Genomic DNA, 22,058 nt, shown 5'->3' on the forward strand with positions numbered 1-22,058 from the left:
GGGTAAGAATGAGTTGGTCCAGGGCATTGGAATTAACAAATTTCAGAAAACGTTGAGCTAGTGTGTTGGTACATGAGTAATTTTCCCAGTTAATGGAGGGGTAGTTAAAATCTCCCAGTATAAGGGTATTGAGTTGTACCCTAATATTTTCCAGTGTGTTTAGGAATGTGGAGTGGGACATGGTGGGGGATCTATAGCAAGCTACAACCTGGATTGCAATTTTACCCCATGTTAGCTGTACCTGAAGTATCACTGATCCATTATGTTGGGCTATTTGTCTGGAGGTATCTTTTATGAATATGGAGACATCTCCACCTTTAGTGTTTCGGTCAGGATTAGGGGGCCGAAAGGTGTGGTATGAATTATAGTCTGGTAGTGCTGGGGTGCCTCCTGAGCCTTGCACCAGGTATCGATCACTGCACAGATGTCGATGTTCTCTACTTTTAGGAGTGTTTCGAGCGAGTGCATTTTGAGATTTAGGCTTCTAGCATTGAGTAACATAACCCTCAGATTTTGTTTGCTTGTAACTATTACTGGGGTAATTTTGTCTTCAGGACATTGCCTAAAAAAGGCACTATAGGGGCAGCAAGAGCTTTGGCCAGTATCCAGAATCTCAGGGGTGACAGGTGCAGACCATCTCTGGCAAAGCTTCGAGGTCTATTTATCATGTCACCCCAGATACTGGATCCCCTTAGAATGACACCAGAAACTTAGCCAATTGTTAAAGTCAGTCATTTTCTGTTTCTACTGTGGTATCATTCTGGGTGATGGTCAGATGCTACTCAGAGCTAGGGTCATACCTGCCTGGGCTACAAGATCTTAGAGCTCCTCTACGTCTCTTTTCATGTAGTCCAGGGAGGTATATCCCAGGTCATTCACACCAACATGGATAATGACAGAGTCATATTTGTACCTGTTGTGGAGTGACCTGAGTGCGTGCTTTATGTGGCAGATCCTGGCACCCGACAGGCAGCTGACTGTAACTTTCTCCTTATTCAGCCTAGTGAGTGGGACTTACTATTGAGTCACCTATGACTAGTGTATTGGGTAAGTTGTTTTGCCTTAGGGGCTTTGGTTGTGTGGCACACTGTTTATGTGAGCTATGTGTTACATGGTTTGTGCTGGGATGTGGTGGTTGTTTGCATTTCTGCCTCAGAGGTCTCTGTTGTTTGGACAGATTTTTATTGAGAGCCTCCATGAAAGTAGTTGTGTGTTTTGTGTTACTATGTGAGGGCTGTGGTGGTGTATGTTCTGGTGGGATATGTGTTGAATGTGGTGTGGTGTGGTGCAGGTGTTAATCTTCTGCTCTTGACTGGCTAATTCAGTCTTGGCTGGAGAGTGCTTGGCTTCCAGTTTGACTATATATGTACATCTCTCACAAGTCATAGTGTTGAGGGATAAGAGGAGGGTTGTCTGTGTAAATTAGACAGTTGCCACACTGTCTCAGAATGCCCAAGTGCACCAGGTTAGCAGGAGAATGCACAGGAAATTGCCCTACAATCATACCAGGAGGGATGGTCATAACTAATAAGTACTGGTGCTGTTACTGCATAGGGACAACTAGTGCTGATAGCATCTACGTGTGCTACAATAAATGCTACAAAAGCCTGTTAAATTGCTAGGCGATTAAGCTAATTGAAGTGCAAGAAGTAAAAGAACAAGCAAGTTCTAAGGGGAAAATTAAAGAGCAGACTTTCTGGCACCGGTAATGATTTACCTCAGCTGAACGTCGCTGCATGGTGCACAAACACAGGCTTTTAAACCAGAAAGTTGAAAGGGATGGAAAAAATGCCCAAACAGCCAAAAAAACTACAATTTCTGGACCAGAAACCACTCCTCTTGTGGTAGATAGGTTATCTACTGCTTACCACTCCCACTGATAAGCTAGAAGGCTTCCCTCCAACACAGAAAGGTCTGGGGGACTCAGAAACTTAGAAAAGAGTCCTGGATTCAGCAAATCTGTATCTGGACAAGACTAGTTACAGGAAAGGTGGGAAACAAGCTTAGAACTTTTTTTTTTGTTTGTTTAAGATAAAGTCTTACACAAGAACACAGGCCAGTAAGGGAAAGGAAGGGGAGAAATTGAATGCCATCATGGAAGTATCAAACAGAGAAAACTAATAAACAATTTAGACAACGTGTCACTGTTAGAAGAGTATAGAAGAGGGGACAGATCAACAAAAATACTCAGAAAGATAGATATTTTAAAAGCAATATGCAGTAGTATAACAGATCAGGATCTATCATGCACTGTTGCAAATAATAAACAACAAATAGCACAGTCAGAAAAACTTAGAAGACATGTAGATAAATATAATGGAAAAGTTCAAAATAAACAATTCATTGATGACCCAAAAAGTTTTATAGAGAACTGGGAAACAAGGCAAAAGGAATTGAAACACTACCAAAAAAAGAAGAAATAGATACATTTTTGAGTAATATCTGTGAAGATCCTGTGAAACATAACAAAGATGACAAATGGATAGATGAAGTAAAAGAAAGAATAAGAAGTTCAAATGTACAGGATATGACATGGGTGAAGCAATGGCCAGAGAGATTGAAACAACGTTAAGAAAAACTCCTAACTGGAAACCCCAGGCCCAGATGCAGTACGTAACTTCTGGCTAAAAGTTTTAACATCTTTGCAGGAAGATTTAGCCATGAGTAAGAACTATTTATATGTGCACCCTGAGCAGACAACAGCCTGGTTAACAACAGGAAAAACAATGCTTCTGCTTAAGAGTGAACCTGCAGGCTATCCTAAAAACTATGGACCAATCACTTGCCTTCCTACGATGTTTAAACTATGCTCTGGAATTAATGCCGACAGAGTTTATAGTCATTTAGAAGAAAACTCATTCATGACAACAGAACAAAAGTGTGATAAAGGGAAGTCGTGGAACAAAGGATAATTTTTGTTAAATATAGTCATAATGGAGAACTGTAAAATGGGGAAAAATCTAAGTACGGCATGGATGGACTACAAAAAAGCATTTGACAGTATCCCACATTCATGGATAAAAGAGTGCTTAAAAATGTATAAGATGCATCCTACCCTGATAGATTACATTACAGCAACCATGAAACAGTGGCAAACCACTTTGCAGTTAAGCCATGATAAAGGACAAATTATTATTCCACGGATAAAAATTCAAAGGGGGATATTCCAGGATGATTGTCACTGCTGCTCGTTGTCTTGCCCTTAACCTATTAAGTTGTCTGCTAAACAGATTAGGTCATAGCTACAATTTGGCTCCTAGAAAACAACAACGTGTAAAGACTTCACTTATTCTTTTTGTAGATGATTTAAAATTGTATAGTTCATCAAATGAGGAACTAAAAGCACAACTGCAAGTGGTAAAAACTTATTTAGATGATATTAGAATGCCATTTGGTCTTGATAAATGTGTAAAATTAACATAAACATCTTTCAAGCTACCTGCATACAATACGCAGACGATTCCACATTAATATGCTCCGCTACTGTTTCTTCTAACTGCAGTCCCTTACCCAAAATGTCTTTGAAATAGTAAAAAAAATGGTTCTTACAGTGCTGCCTCCTCCTTAACCCCCCAAAACAATTATTGCTCTTCACTCCTACACAAAAGTCCTCTCTAATTGACTTCACAATCAAATCTAATAATGGCACTGCCATATCTCCTGACACAACCACCAAACTCTTAGGAGTAATAATAGACCACAACCTTAACTTTGATACTCACATCAACACTACAATAAAATCAGTTAACAGAAAACTAGGCTCCCTTTATAAGATTAAACCCTTCCTTACTTCTATAGCTAGAACTACCATTGCCCACACCTACCTCAGCTCTACTCTCCTCTATGCCTCGCCTATTTACACTAATCTATCTAAAAACAACCTCAACAAACTGGCAACCTCCTACAATAACATTGCCAGATTTGCCACTGGTTCCCCATTTAGAACCCACCACTGTCAAAATCTAAAACAACTAGGTTGGCTGGAGCTGCATAATCAGCTTCAATTTCACCAACTTATTATCGCTCAAAAGACCCTTTATCATCCTAGCACTACACCAGTACTCATGAGCCTAATCACCCTGTATATAAAAATCTTACAACCCTACGCTCAGCAAATAAATTACTGGTATCCATACATAAATCCAACAATAAAGCAGGGGATTCACTGTTCTCTAACACTGTGGGGAAAACATGGAACCTACTTCCCTCACATCTCTTTCTTCAACACTACTATTCAAAAAGAAACTCATACTACTACAACTCACTGGCTATGCCCATGTACTAACCCAGACTAAGAATCCCCTTCCTGATATGTGCACTATATACTAATTTCACTATTGCTGCATTAACTCTAGCTCCTTCATATACCTCTGAGAATTCTAATCAGTTAAGCTAATTTAAGACTGCATGAATGCCATCCTTCTTAGGAACTATTATAGAAGATGTAGATGTATACCCAGCTTGGACTATATGAAAGTGTCACTGCCTCTAAATAATTTTTTTCTTCTTTTATTGTTTTGTCTTTTTTAAAATATGTTATCTCTCATAATTACTAAGTTGCTATGTAAACAATTGTATTAGTTGTCATTCCAAAGACATGCATCTGGAGCGTTTCTCCCCGGGCCTCCACTGAAAACAGGCTCTGTGGAACCTAGTCGGACATTCCCGGTCAACAAATGTTAAATAAAAAATAAAAAAAATAAAAATAAATAAAAATTAGTCTGAAAATTGTACTGTATCTGAAGTTGCTACTATCTGTTTAGTGGAGCTTATCTCCCCGGGCCTCTACTAAAAATGGGCATTTATCCAGTTAGACGAGCCTGGTCAACAAATGTAAAATAAATAAATCAATAAATAAATAAAAGCAACCTTTAAAGCAGGAAAGTGGCAGTATCAAGAAAACATCAGTCTGGGACAGGAAGGTGATATAAAAGAACTTCAACAAGAGGGAGTGTATAAATATTTGGGAATTATGAAGGATCAACAATAAAACATGAACAAATGCGAATAAAACTTAGTAAGTAATATTTTAGAAGACTTAAATTAATACTGAAAATAGCACTGACATCTGGGAGCAAAGTCCAAGCTATAAACAGATTTACTCTTCTTGTCCTAACTTAAGTTTTGGAATGATTGGCTGGCCCCAAAAGGTGTTGGATAGGTTGGACAGGAAAACAAGAAAGATGCTTCATGCTCATCAAAGGATTTATAAAAACCATTGTATACCAAGATTATATATTCCCCATTCTGAAGGAGGTATGGGCCTTCTCAAAACTGATTATATGTATAGATCTGCAATCATGGGGCTGCATATATATCTGCTAACCTCACAAGACCTAAAAGTAGTGAAAGTTTTAAAACATGAGGATAATAAGTCTAAGATGACTTCCTTGCTTACTTTAGCAGAGGCATAGTGGCATCAAGCATGAATGGAATTCAAACCAGAAGTAGATAACAATCAGGCAGCAACTGAATGTGCCAAAAAACAAAAGAAAGAATATAAGGTGAAGGATCAGATGAGAAGACAAGAAATTGGAAAATGCATAAATATAGTTGCAAGTACAGAAAACTCTTGGAACAACCTCATGCTGATCAGGACTGAATGCAGGAATGGTTAAGGAGAGGTGAATTTAAACCAGAAGATGAAAGGTTACTATTGATGGCCCAAGATAGCGAACTACGTACACGCTGGTTTATAAAGTCTTTTGAACATGTGGGAAATGCAGATAAATGCAGGTTTTGTAAAACAGAATTGGAAAGAATTGCATATCTTTTGTTCATAGATGTGATATACTAATGGGAGAAGAACTATATACTGAAAGGCATAATAATGTGGCAAGACTGTTGCACTGAGGATTGTGCAGACTTTATAATATTGAAGTAGCTGAAAAACACTGGAAACATGAGCCACAAAACTTCACAGAAAATTATGGTTTATATTACATGGGATAATCCATTACCAGCAGTTAAAAAAATAGAAGCACCCCCCCCCCCCCAGATATAGTAGTCCATGAAAAGAAGACAGAATCAGCATTGATCATTGAAATTGCTATACCCAGTGACTACAGTGCCTTACCTACAGAGACACAAAGCCATAAAATATCAGAATTTGCAATGTGGAAGAAAGAAACCCAGACAGTTCCAGTAGTAGTAGGAGCAACAGATCTTATAAAAAAGAATTTACAATCATACTTAGACATGTTACCGATACATGTAACTCCATATGAATTGCAGATTGAGTCATTAGTGGGCACATTGCTGGTGCTGTGAAGAGCAATTCTGGCTGACATCAAAGATTGAAACAATACTAATTTCATGAACTTTAATCATACTTTGACTTAGGAATGGGATCCATTATTGTCATGGTATTAGAAACCCAAAAGACTTGAAGAAATGAAAAAAGAGAGCAGACACAATGTATACATTTTAAATTGGTATGCCACATGCCACATAACAAGGCATGCAATGCCTTAGTCTGAGATCCATATCTGTACCAGTTCCTTAAATCTAAAACTTTAAGGGAGTGATAAGCATGATGCTCATCACAACATTACTAGGAACGGCCCTGTTAATGTCCATATGCTCACGTAGGCTATGCAGCAACATGGCTCGCATCCTGAGTATGCTTGTGGAATAAGCAATGAGTTAAACACAGAGGTTGTGGTGTCTTATGCAACAATAATTGCTGGTCAAAGAACAGGTGAAATATAAATAATTAAGTGAAATTCTATGTTAAGGCATGCAAAGTGGAGGAAACTTTGAATCATGCTATTATGAAATATCAAAGAGTTAAAGAGATATAGAAGAAATATGAATATGGCTGCATTCTCAAAAAGAAGGCTAAAATAGAGTAGATAAACCTTAGTTTCTCTTAATGAATTATATGGAAAGCATATTATGCAGAATTATTATATAATAAAATGTAGAAAGTTAATGGTAATATAACACAGATACAGAAATTTTTAGGGCATAAAAGGTGGGTAGGGGTGAATTATTTTTGATGTTATTTGATTGGATAGCAGATATATTTTTCAAAATATGTTATTTTCACTTTTTTATGTATAAGTAAGCAATAATGCCTGACAGGGTACATATGTGTTTTTGTATAAATAATGCCTGCCCAGGGGTGTTCTGAGGAGGGCTGTATGTCTAATAGCAAACTAGACAAATGGAGAACAGTGGCCACCTGTTGTCAGGACAATGACTCTTTTGAAGATGAACATTTTACTTACTTTATTTATAACATTTATTAAAAAAGATATCAGATGTTTCAATTCGAATGCAAATGCATTAATAATATGTGTAAAAGTGTCCAATCACAAAAAGGGTGTTATTTACACAGTAACACATACCCTGGATGGCATTATTGTGCTCCACGTATGTGTTTCTGTGTAATACACACCCTGGAACACATTATTGCACTTTAGAGAATGGGCTATCTGCTAAATTGTTTTGTATTTAATGGTTTGTTTGGTTTAAATACTATAATTTTATATATATATATATATATATATACACACACACACACACACACACACACACACACACACACACACACACACACACACACACACACACACATATATATGTGTGTGTTTATGTATATTAATAATTTTGATATAAATTAATTCCTCTACCTACTGTTTCAAACTTGCTGTAGTATATGCTGGCAAATCATTGGAGGTTGAAGTCACTGAATAATGAGTTACATTTGAGTTTCAGACTTTATCAGAGCTTTCAACAGAATCAGGAACAAATTCAGAAGTAATCTGGGACACTTTTAAAATATTAGTACAATTAATCAGAGACACCGACAGCATAACAGAATGTGAATTAATATACATTTTCCTGAAGTTAAAAAAGTCTATAATTTTATTTGTTGTCATTGTTTATTAAGTATAATTCACCACCTTTTCTCCAAAAGTCACCAGTTTTAGGAGGGTTAAGGAAGGCCAAGCTAAAGTTTGAGTCAAAATCAGGGGTGTCCATGAAAATCAGGGACAGGAGATAGTTATGGACTTATGTATCCGTGAGAAAATGCATGCTAACATAAATCCTGTTAGCACATTTCTAATTTTACAAGAGCGATATTAAAAGTGTGTATCCCTGTTTTGAGCCTTTGTTCCTCACATTATTTTAGGCCTTATCCAGGTTTCTTGAACTAAGAGTTTGAGAGGTATGCAGACCTCTTAGTTTTAAAAGAGCTGCCTCCTCTGCTTGATCTCTCTGTCTCTCTCTCTCTCTTTCTCAAACACAAGCACACTTTTGCTTTCATGCATGCAAGCACCCATACACACACACACAGACTGAAACATAAACACACTCACACAAGCACTTTTCTTTTTTTTTAATTATCCATTTGTTTTAATTTTACACTCACTAAAGACCAAAAGTGCTGCTTAGCAAGTATAACAATAACTCGATTGCTCTCACTCTTACTTTTATGCATACACACACACACACACACACACACACACACACACACACACACACACGCACACGTACACATGCACACGTGCACACGCACACGCACGCACACACACACACACACACACACACACACACACACACACACACACACACACACACACACACACACACACACATGCGCATGCACGCACACACACACACACACACTTTTTTTTTCATTTTAATTTTACACTCACTAAACAGTAAAAGCACTGCTTAGCGATTGTAAAGTAATGGCAGACATTTGCTTCCTAACCATCTGAGCTTGGCATCTTAATATGCTGCCATGAAGCATCTGACTTTTTTATCAGTGGCTATTACCTTTACACTAGCACTGTGCAGGAGAACATTCATTATCCAATCAGAGTGGCAGTGTAGAGGTCACCCATTCTCTAAACATTATTATAAGTATAATGATAAAATCCACTGCTCTTTTCAAAAAGTGCCATGGGATCATTTACAGCTACCTAAGCTACCAGTAACTCAGTCAGATGGGACCTTGCTTTAATATCTCACCTGAAGAAAGCACGCTCAGGACTGCAGCATCTCATTTATGTTACACTGCAGCATGAATAATGGAAATTAGCCCAAGCACCTGGTGTGGGAAAAGAACTCACAGCTTTCTGATCTTTCAGTGCCAAAAATAAATATTTTCTCTGTTGAGCCACTGACACTACATAAGTCACTCCCCTACAGCCCCATGCTGAGCAAAGGTTAGGGAAACAGAGGTAAAAAAGAAATTGTAAAGTAGGTTAAAACTGGATGGCAGTTGACTGGGGCTGAATGGAGGATCTTTTATAAGTTGTTTTAATGAAGTCATTTTGTGTTTGATGATTATACTTTGTTTATACAACAAGTATGAGTGAATTAACCAGCTATATGGGAGAAAAAGTCCAGCTATTAATTAATAATAATAGGTTTATGTAGCTACTTAAATAGAAGTAGCAGAGCAGAATTGCAAAATGTGGCAGGACTGCAGACAAGTAACAGGTTCCCTAAGTAATAGGAAGATGCTTATATTTTGCCTGCGCTTGACAAAGACTTTACTGATAGCATACTATCCAATTGTTGATGAGCTGCCCACAGTAAATGACAAGGATAACTCCTGGTTTGGAAAAAAGGTGGGTGGGGGCAGGAGTGGCCTGCCTGCAGCAGCACCTGGAAGGACTAACAGTTTGCAAAAGGTCACTTAAATAGATTGAGTGCTGCAAATGTTGTCTCAGGCCTCATCACAAGCACATATGTATGCCCATGGCCAGACTTAGGCATAGACTAACTATGTGGCTGTCTAGGGGGCTGCTGTCACTTCTCTTTTAGGCAGCGGCACTTTTCTGGTAGTTATTTTTTGCAGTGTAGAAAAATAAAATAAATAAATAAAGGAAAAGGCAGAATTTCTTTCCTTACAATTTTTTTTCATGGAAAAAAGCACTTAAAACAGCATCTTGGAGTATCAAGAACACTCTTGACTTTTTGTGAAATAGCATCTCCCAGATCACTGGCTTAATGCAATTAATTCCTCCATGTGTAGCCTTGGTCACTTAGGACCTTTTGAAAGGATACGGGAAAAAACAAAGTTCAAGAATAACACTGAGGTTCTTTCCTTAATCATGATTTTTGCTCAAGCTGTCATCTGATCACAAGATTAGAAAAAGGATTTAACATGCACCACCAGCACCTAGCCCCAAGACTTCAAGCATTGGTTACTTCCTTCACAGTTGTTACAGTGCAGTCCTGGCCACTTAGGATGTGTTGAAAGGATGCAGGAAAAAGCAAACTTGAAGAATAAGACTGAATTGTTTTCCTTAATCAGGATTTTGTAAAACCATCGTTAGATGAAACAGGTTGTTTAAAAAAACTCTGATATGCTCCTCAGAACATCTAGAACCTGCCATGGCTTCTGAACGCCTAACAGCTCTGAAATCCATGGCTTAATGCATTTATTTCCTTCACAGTTATCAAGAGTGCAGTCTTGTCTGGTGAGGATGTGTTGAATGAATTAATAGAGGGGGAAAAGCTGAGGGACAAGGCAAACTGTGGAAAAAGGAAGAAAAATGTAATCTGAATGGTGTAGCCTGGCCAGAATGGGGTGGGAGGTGGGGAGACACTGGGTAATGTGCTTTGGGAGGTAGTGCACAGTGGGGTGTTTGCCTAGGGGGCCAGTTCAATTAAAGCTGGCTCTGAGTACTCCTTGAGTTGAAAAGGAACAGGCAATGTATGTACAAAACCTTGTTCTAGTAGCATTCAGCTTTTCTGACAGTCAAATCTATGCTGCAGCTAATATACAAACTTCAGAGTGGCACCCGAAATAGAAATATTGTTTAGCATCCTTTAAAAAGCTGAGTTTGATCACAGTAATTTAATAGTTTATGCAAATATTAAAAGGAATAATACAACCCCTGTTCAATTATGCTGCCTCAGAGATACTGTAACATCACTTTATGAGCAGGCAGTAATGCTAGGGTTATTTAGTCATAGTCAGACTTACAGGATCATGTTATGCACATAAGTAGCAGAGAATTGCTTATGTCTTGAAGATGGTCAGGTCATGCCCTGATAAAATTGCAGTGTTATTTATGCAGTGTAACCGGCTTCAATGATTACTGCCATTAACCTCAAAGGAACTTTAAATGCAGGTTGACAAACATAGCTATTCCTACTTATACCACACAGCAACTGACATATGAGGGCTAAGAGCAAACAGACCAACAGCATATGATACAAGACGGACGCTTCCAGTAATTTAACAGTTTCATGGGCAGAATTCTGTTTCCTTAAAAAGAGACATAAATCCTAGGATGATTCAGAAAAAAAACATTTCTTTCTTGATTCTTCTGATATTTTTCAGCAGTACTCATTTACAGCTAATTCAGAGATAATTCAGGTGATACTGCAATGATGTGTATGTACCATATTTAGCTGAGATTAAAGCTTCACACAAACAGTGCTTAACTATAAGTGGTCAACAGCAGAAACTGTTTTCAATTTGAAAATTCACTTTGTTGACCCGCAAGAGGAGTGAAAAATATTGGGGGTGCTTTACATGCTTAACTCCTATCTAGAGGAAGAACGTAAACATGAAAGCTGGCAGATAGTACAAAGGATTAAAACTATGACCTGCTTCTATCCTGTGGTGAGGGGTTAAATTCCCTTAGCCTCTATTTGGCTATCATGTGACCTTTACCAAGCCACTTAACAAGACATGCTTGTGGGAAAATTGGGCTAGGCCTCTCAACAGTTTCCTGGACTGCATGCCTAGTAATGACCTATGAACTGCAACAGTTTCAGGGATGCAGGGTAACTACTTGATTGCCTTAAAAACATGCTACCTCCTTATGATATACTTATCTTCCAGTTTTATATATATTTTTAACAGTTTGCGGCCATCATTATATCTACACCTTCCTGTTAGAGAGATGTTGGTAATCTACTTAATTCCATTTTTTAGTTTGTAAACTATGTGTCACATTTCCCTCTGAAAACTTCTTCTGTCTGATCTCACCTCCTGTTCTGTGATTGATTTGTATTTGAAACTTCTCATACAATGGACATTACCATATATAGCTCCAACATCTTAGTTTATTTTTCCCTAAAAGTAGGTATGTTTGACAGTATGTCTTCACGTGAATACACAGTTCTGCTGTATTACCCAGGTTAACATCAGTTGTCATTGTTTATTCTAAGGTAATACTAAACATGTTTGTAGAATTATAGCAAAGATTGCTGAAAAGATATTTCATGTTGCATATGGCCTGCTAATGTTTATCATTCATATATATCATTCATATACTTCATATAACGTATGTTGTATGGCAATCATATGACATACATGTACTTCATAGGTTCATAGGTAGGTACTAGGCTATTGGCCCAAGGGCCTATGTAAGCCTAGCCAGCAAGGTGCCATAGCTTACGCCACCCAAAAAAGTTATTTTCCTGTGCCACTGTCCAGCAGAGACACAGACGTGATCCCCAGGGTGTATTTCCTATTTCCCATCCACTCATCAAGATTTTTCTTGAAGAGTGCTAATGAAGAACTTTGCTTGACATAGATGGGTAGCTTGTTCCAGAGTATAGGAAGTCTCTGGGACAGGAATCTGTCCCTCCAGCGTGTCCTGTTTATTGTGGTGCCAAGGTTTAGGTCCCTAGAGCATGTAGCTTGGAGGGATTGGGATTTCTTTAGGTGTAGCATGTCCCAACAGCTCTGAGTTTGACATAGCTTTATATGTTAGGCAGAGATCACCTCGGAGTAGGCGATATGCTATGGAGTAAAGCTGGAGTTTTTTCAGGCAGTCAGTGTAGGGCATTTGTTTGAGACTAGTAATCCTCTTTGTGTTTGGTCGTATTATATTTCCTGATGGCCTGGTCATAGCTGAAAATGCTCATGTGACCAGTTCACCCACTTACTTAAAAAGCAAAACAAGCAAACATACAAATAAATAAATAAACAAATAAAGGGTGCACAAATCTGAAATGCAGCTCAGTTCCTGAATGTTAGATGCTGTAAATCTATGAAGGACCACAGATAAATTTTATATATATTGTTGATGAGCTCCAGTCCAAAACAAGTTGATTTTTTTCCTAGTTTAAAAACATGCCTTGTGATATATTGCTGGAGTTCAGCTTTCAGTATCTTGTTTACTCTCACCACTAAAATATAATCTATTTCTATCATACAAGATTCCATTCCCCTATGTTGTTGTCACACCTCCACTAGTCCATTGTCCTTTTATTGAAACCAGTTCCTTATCCCTCCTTTTTCATTCCTCTTATCACTAAGAACATATCATTCTTAGGAATGTCAAATAGAAACTTTTTTTCTCTAGCTTCTGCAACTACCGATGCTATCTTTTTGTTTACTGTAGTCAAACTCCATATTCCTATTAACAACAATATGGCATCTTGTGTTTAACCCAATATTAACAACAATATGGCATCTTGTGTTTAACCCAACAGATGTATCATCCTATGGGTACCAGCCCAAGAATTGTTTTAAAATATGACACATTGCTATACCACACCATCTGCTCGGATTTATGTTCCAGTATTGAAACTACAAAGCAACACTAGAGGAGATGCCACAATTTTGGGTGTTATCCTTTAGTTCAGATACTAAATCAAGGTTCCATTTGCTAGAGCTCATAGCAGTTTGTATGAATGTTTCAGAACCCGTGGCACTGACTGGAAGAACAGCAGAGGGTTTTCTGAATGCTCTGGACAAATTTCAGCTAGTTTCTCTAAGTGCCATCTGAGGTCTCTCATTGTATATAAAGCATAGACCAACAAACCTAGTTAAAAAAGTAAATATCTTTCATCTGTACTACCCTACCAGATTCCCTTCTACCACAATAGCATTAGTACTGTCTTCATGTCGCTTTTGAATTTGATAAAAGATTATTCTGGTATATGCTTTTCTGTTGTTACTGCTGCCCATATATTACTATTACTAACAACCACAAGCTAAAGATTTTTTTAGGCTACAGACATGGACACTACTACTATTAATATATGCTCTAATTGTGTTATTATAACATTACCTTTATTTTTTATGCAGTTTCAAATCCAAAATACATTGCAAGCTAAACTAATCTAGTTAGAGAAGAATTTAAACAAAAAATACATCTTTAAGTTATACTAAATCATAATCTTAACCTTTTTCAAATCCTGTTTTTAGCTTAATCACAGAACTACTTCTTAGCTATTAATATCTCTATGATCCAGTTATGACCTAATCTTTTTTGTGTTGTAAAACAATAAATCATTTCATATACTGCAGTTAAAACGATGGTGACTAACCTAAAAAGAAGACAAATTTAATTTCATAAGTTTATAGTTTCATTGGTCAATTCTAACCTTTTGATCCAGAGGATCATTAGCAGTCTAACTACAAAACCCCACATTATAGGAACCCATTGATGTGGCTAATTTATGCTTACTTTCAACCCCTTTCTATGGGGACAGACCTGGGGTGTATTTATGATTGCCTATTCATTCATCTAGGTTTTGTTTAAACAGGGTCAGGGAGTCACATTGCTCTGCATCCAAAGGAAGTCTATTCCATAAAAGAGGGATTTTCTAGGATATATATATATATATATATATATATATATATATATATATATATATATATATATATATATATATCACTCTGGGGCACTGGAGCAAACATCCAGTGCCCAGGCACACAGTAGATCAATGCCATTTGGTTGACACAAACAAGGGGTCAACAGGTATGAGAGATCGACAATCCCTAAGCAGTGGAATATTTCCTTTCCCCTGGGATTGTGTAATCTCAGTGTTAGTATTTATAATTAGCAGTGCAGACCTCCACATGTGGGAGGCAGGGGGGGGGGCTTGCCTCCCTGAAAAACACTTGCTGTTGTTTTAGCCCACTGTGAGGTAATACCTGAAAAATGCACAGAATGTGATGATATTGGTTTGTTCAATGTGCGGACATCAATCTGCAGGGTGTTGGGACACTGCACATTTGATACAATATCCTACATATATATATATATATATATATATATATATATATATATATATATACAGACACACACACACAAGCACACACACACACACACACACACACACACACACACACACACACACACACACACACACACCACATATATCAAGAGACTGGGCAAAAATGGCATGCATGGCAGAGTTCCAAGGCAAAAACCACTGCTGACCAAAACGAACATAAAGGCTCTTCTCACTTTTGCCAAAAAACATCTTGATGATCCCTAAGACTTTTGGGGAAATATTTTGTGGACTGACAAAACAAAAGTGGAACTTTTTGGGAGGTGTGCGTCCCATTACATCTGATGTAAAAGTAACACAGTATTTCAGAAAAAGAACATCTAACAGCCAAAGACTATAATTTACATAACAAATATTTTGGAGAGGATTATATAAAACATAATCAAGATAACACACAAATCACAAGAATTTCTTACTCATTTATCGAGATATTATGACTTCACTAAAAGGTTTATCAATCAACATAAATGGTCTGAATAACCCTATTAAAAGAGGAAGTTTACGTAAATACGTAAATATACACAAACCAAACATAATATTTCTACAAGAAACGCATCTTTTAAAAGAAGATATCAACTTTTTAAATATTAATAAATATATAGTCATTGCCCGTTCTGAACATTCTAAAAAGAAAAGAGGAGCAGCAATTCCCTGGAATAAAACTCTCCCTTTACCTAGAATTATTAAATCTTATCAAGATGATAAAGGGATGTTGTGCTTGGTGACAATTAAAATGAATACAAGCACTTTCACTTTAGTAAACAATTATTGGTTACCGGGTATTGGAACCAGCACTATTAAACAACAACTGAACCAAATTGTATCTCAATCTGAGGGTAATATTATTATGGCAGGGGATTTTAATTGTGTTTTAAATGAAAAGGATTCTAGCACTTCAGGAAAAAGGAAAATATCCTCACAAGCTAAACAACTAATACAATTCATGGATACATATCATCTAAAAGATATTCATGACTACACAGACATGAGCTCACCTCAATTTACATTCTATTCTAATACATTCAAATCATACTCTAGAATAGATAGGGTAATCATATCCACACAAATAATAAATGATTTAAAAAACACCAAGATTGTGTCTTGCCCTATTTCAGATCATAATACAATTATATTTGAGCTTTATTTAAATGACACCCCAATGACTCATATAAGAAGAATACCTGCATATATAACTCAATTAAAAGAATCTCAAACATTTTTGAAGAAGAAACACAAACTTTTATAAAATTCAATCAAACATCCAACTCTCGTGACGTTTATGCATGGGATGCATTAAAAGCTTACTTATGCGGACAAATAAATAAATGGTATTATAACAAAAGGAAGTCCTAGGACGAAGACTTAAAAAAATACAAGACAAATTAGATAGATTACATCTTAAAATTAATGACAAGTCCACATCTAAAACTATTAGAGATGAAATAAATAAAACTAAGGAAGAATATAGTGCAATCTTACATCATAAGACTATGATTTCCTTAGAGAAATTTAAATTCCTAGCCTATTTAATAAACCCGAAACATTTAACTAATCTTGCAAATAAAACAAAAAGAATCAACAAACATAATCAAATTAAAGAAATATATTCGTCTAGAAAAAAGAAAAAGGTTTATAATTTACATGACATATTCGATGAATTTAGACATCATTTTCACATGATAAATCAAACATCTCAGATCATTCAACCATTAGATAAGATAGAACAATACATTAAAAAAATCCTGTATGTCACACTCAACAAACAACAGTCAGAAATCATAGATAAACAGATATCTTTGCCGGACATACAAACTCAAATTAACAAACTTAAACAGAACAAAGCACCAGGCAATGATGGCATCATACCTGAATTGTATAAAATCATGCCTAAAACAGCTATTTCTTTACTACATAATGTATTCCATAAAGCCTAGAATGACATTATTTTGCCTCCATCCTGGAAATATACTTTTATTTCGCCCATTCTTAAATCTAGTAAGGTACCTAAATTATGTACGTCATATAGGCCCATAACTCTTTTAAATATTGATTACAAAATGTTTATGAACGTCTATGCTGATAGACTAAAAAAATTCTCACCCCAGTTAATTAATGATGACCAAACAGGTTTTGTAACTAATAGAAGTACATATGATAACATCAAACGGTCTCTTGTTTTAATTGATTATTCACGCAGAAAGAAAAAAAACTTGTCTCTGGTTAGTCTTGACATTAACTCAGCATTTGATTCAATACATTGGGATTATCTATTCACATTATTACAATGTTTAAACTTTTCAGATAATTTTATTAATTTACTATTACACCTTTATAAAGGCACTCTGGCTTATATCAAAATTGAATCATACACATCGACTCAAATACCCATCACTAAAGGAACAAAGCAAGGCTGTCCCTTATCTCCCTTATTGTTTACTCTCATAATGGAACCATGGACTAATCCTATACGAGGAAATAAAAACATAGAAGGTTTGGAAATTAGTGACGAAACAACTTCTAAAATTCAGTTATTTGCTGATGATGTGCTCATCACTACTAAAGGAGATAATTCTTCCATAACAGCCTTATTTGAAGCTGTTAACACATTTCAAAATATATCTGGACTGACATTCAAAGATAATAAAACTAAGATCCTACCTATCTATTTAAACAATAATAAGAGAAACATTAACAAAGGCACTAGCAAATACATCACAGATCAAATTACATATTTAGACATCATTCTTGCTAAAGATATTAAATTAATCACAAAACTAAATTATAATAGACTTTATGTAAATATTCAAACTTTATTAACAAAATGGAATACAATTATATTTACAACTGAGGAAAATCATTTATCATTAAAATGATAATCCTTCCTAAAATTCTCTATATTATACAATCTATTTTAATACTTCCCAGTAAAGTTTTCATTAATTCTCTGTTATTAAAGTTTTTTTGGTTTTCCAGGAAACCTAGAATAGCACTTAAACATCACCTTCATAGTTGGAACAAAGGGGGCATAGCCTTTCCTGATTTGAACCTTTATTCTAATGCAGCTATTATTAGGTCCATAGCACAACTTTTAGATACACCATATCAGGCCAAATGGAAAATATTCTGGGAATCCTCAACTATGCTATTAATATCGAAACCACAGCCATACAAATTAGAATTTATAAATAACCCAATATTATGGATACTTAAAGATTACTTCATGTTACACAGCATACCCAAACATTCATTTAGCTACTTACACAACATGCTAATACATTTTAGAAACTTTATTTTTAAACACACTAAGTACAAGGAACTTTTTTTTACAATTTTCCCGATAGCCTTTACTCAAGAATTCTTACAATCCTCTGATATAGATAAAATTACCTTGCTTAAACAAAAAGGTCTTTTGCATTGGTTTCAACTTATTACAGATGATAGAGTGAAGGATGTAGATCAGATAATAAGTGAATATCAGTTAGACAACTCCCTATGGCTTAACATACAATCCTTCAGACTATTCTTACAAAATAAGATGAACCCGATCACTTCTGCTAATAAACAGGTCACTAGTGTACTGCTAGATTTCTTTAATTCAGTTATTCAACATAAACAAACTTATTCAGACAACATGGAATTTATATACAGACTTATCAGAGAAAAAACATATTGTTGTCCTGCTAATTTCTGGAACTATTTTTATACAGTTAATAACACACTTCCAAGGGATCTAGATAAAACAAATATATTAGAATCTGCAAGGAAAATAACACTTTCACTTAAATGGAAAATATATTCCTGGAGATTTTTATATAGATCTTTCTACACTCCTCAACTAATGAATAAAATTAATGGTAAACTAAATATTTGCAACAGATGTAAGTCTAACACAAACATTGACTGGGACCATATGTTTTATGACTGCCCTGCTTTAAGTGTATTTTGGGAAAACATTAAAGAACTCCTACAAGCAATATTCACAGATAATTTTATTTTGACCAAATCATTAGTGCTCTTCAATACACCCATACCTGGTTGTGTAAAAAAAGTTAAACATTCCGTACTTTGGGCAATACTGGCAGTAGCCAGGAAAACTACAACAAGAAACTGGATATCTGAATTCCCTCCTTCCTAAAGTGATTTAAAAAAAATTCTAATGGAAGTTTGTCAATTGCAGATTGCAACTATGACATCTAGAACATCTACAAAAATATAACTATCATATATGGGTTAATCTACAAAATTTGTTGAAAAGAGATTGACAATGATATCATATAAATCAAATTTCAACCTCTCTATGTGTTATATATATGGAATAATCAAATACTAGGCAACTTAATGATATTCAATGGATGTCTTTGTATATAGTTTTAGTAATTTCACTTTATTTGTTAAACATTGTTATGTGAATGCTTATGTGAACACTTTTTGAATTGTAAATATCCTTATGTTAAAAGAACATGCAATTGTTTATATTTATTTCTTTAAAATCAATAACATTGTTTAAAAAAAAAAAAAGAAAGAAAAAGAACATCATGCCAACAGTCAAACATGGTGATGGTAGTGTGATGGTCTAGGGCTGCTTTGCTGCTTCTGGACCTGGACGACTTGCTGTGATTGATGGAAACATGAATTCTGCTCTCTACCGAAAAATACAGAAGAAGAATGTCCGGCCATCAGTTTGTGACTTCAAGCTGAAGCGCACTTAAGTTCTGCAGCAGGACAATGATCCAAAACACACCAGCAAGTCCACCTCTGAATGGCTTAAAAAAAAAACAAAACAAAGGTTTTGGAGTGGCCTAGTTAAAGTCCAGACTTGAGTCCAATTGAAATGCTGTGGAATGACCTTAAAAAGGTGGTTCATGCTTGGAAACCCTCCAATATGGCTGAATTAAAACAATTCTACAAAGAAGAGTGGGCCAAAATTCCTCAATAGCGATGTGAAAGACTCATTGCCAGTTATCGCAAATGCTTGATTGCAGTTGCTGCTACAGGTTGCACAAGCAGTTATTAGGCTTAGGGGGCAGTTACTTTTTCACATAGGCCCATGTAGGTTTGGATAGTTTTTTTCCTTAATAAATAAAATCATCACTTAAAAAATGCATTTTGTGTTTACTTGAGTTATCTTTGTCTAATATTTACATTTGCTTGATGATTTGAAACATTTAAGTGGGACAAACATGCAAAAAATAAGAAATCAGGAATATATCATATATATATGTGTGTTTGTGTTTTTATATATATATATATATATATATATATATATATATATATATATATATATATATATATATATATATATATGGGTCTATTTTGAAAAATCTAAAACCCATAACATTGAATTTCATAACATCTAACACTACAAATCACAAGAAAATAACATCCCCTCCACATATAACAACACCAAACTATCAAACACACTTTTTACTATGTTTCTACAGGGGGGCTGTGCCCCCACACCTCCCCGTAAATTAAATATACCAACTCCAAGATCGTACTACAGTGGGAAAATGTTAATTTCCTAACTCCACTGTATCAAGCCCCCTTGCAGACACGTAGTGAAATGTGTGTTTGGTAGTTTGGTGTCATTATATGTGGAGGGGATGTTATTTTTATGTGATTTGTATTGTTAGATGTTATGAAATTCAATGTTATGGGTTTTAGATATTTTGGGTTTTAGATGTTCTGGTCTCAAAGTTATGAAATTAGATGTGATGGGTTTTAGATGTTTTGAAGGGGACCCATATATATAAATATATATATATATATATATATATATATATATATATATATATATATATATCACCAGTAGGTTCTAGTTATGTTTCAGTGGCTGTTTATAACTCATGAGTGGGTGTTCAGGGTGTTATTATTTTTGCAGATGTCCAGGGTTTCACACAGGACTGGTTCCTTCAAGGTTCTGTATGCTAGACAGAGGTTACATCTCAAGAGGCTGTAGTAAACACAAATGAGAGAAAGCACTTTAAGGCAGTATGGGTTGCTCAAGGAAGACATGCCTGTGATTATATTTCCGATGAAACACTGAGGTCTGTTAAGCTGGGACTTATGCTTAGACTGGTACATATCAAAGGTGCCATTATACTTTTATGGTCCTGATGAGGGAGAATTAGAGAGAGATAACAAATTCATTAGATCTAGATGAACTACACTTGGTAATTAGGCTGGCATGGTAACAGGATTTCCTAACAGTAGTGGAATCATAGTGATCAAAGTACAGTTTATTGCCAAAGAAAGTGCCCTGGTCCCTAATGGCTGAGTCATCATTCAAAGGAGTGTCACCTATGTGGTGGTTGCATGGGTACCCAATTTTGTCCAAAGACGGAATGCTGCATTTCTTGATATTTAATTTTAACACATTGTCCAGGCATCACTTATCAGTGTGTGTTAGTTCTTTTAGAATAATTTGGAAGTCAGAAGGGGAGTTAATGACAGCTCCAAGTTTGCCGTCATCTGCAAACGTGGGACAGACAGAGGTCATGGATGTCAGCCTTGACATCAGAGAAGCAAATACATGGGGACACCACTGGTAACAACTTTTAGGATGACAGCATGCCTCCCACACTAATAGACTGGGTTCTGTGGTTAGCCAGTTTGCTATCCAGTGGGTAACATAGATGTTTATATTTGGTTTTATTACCTTGTTGATAATTCCAGAATCTGGTGGTATGGTATCAAAGGCCTTGGCCAGGTCTAGGTAGGCAATGTGAATAGATCTTACCAATCTAAATGCATTAGTGACATGTTCAAAGACATCCACCAGATTCAGAAGGCACAATACAACTTTAACTAAACCAAACTGGCTTTCATTCATAGGTTGTAGACTACCAATGTCCTTGTTAATAAGTTCCATAATGATGTGTTCTACTGCTTTGTAGCTATGGGTGGTGAGGCTCATAGGTCTATAGTCACCAGGATCAATAATGGAATCCCCCTTGTGGAGTAGAACAACTACCACAGTTCTCCATTTCTCTGACACTAATCCAGAGGAGAAAAATAAGAACAAATACCTGCTCAGCATAGAGGTA

Source organism: Protopterus annectens, chromosome 2.part1 (assembly GCF_019279795.1).
Source record: "Protopterus annectens isolate FY-2018-M chromosome 2.part1, PAN1.0, whole genome shotgun sequence".
In the NCBI taxonomy this organism is placed as follows: Eukaryota; Metazoa; Chordata; order Ceratodontiformes; family Protopteridae; genus Protopterus; species Protopterus annectens.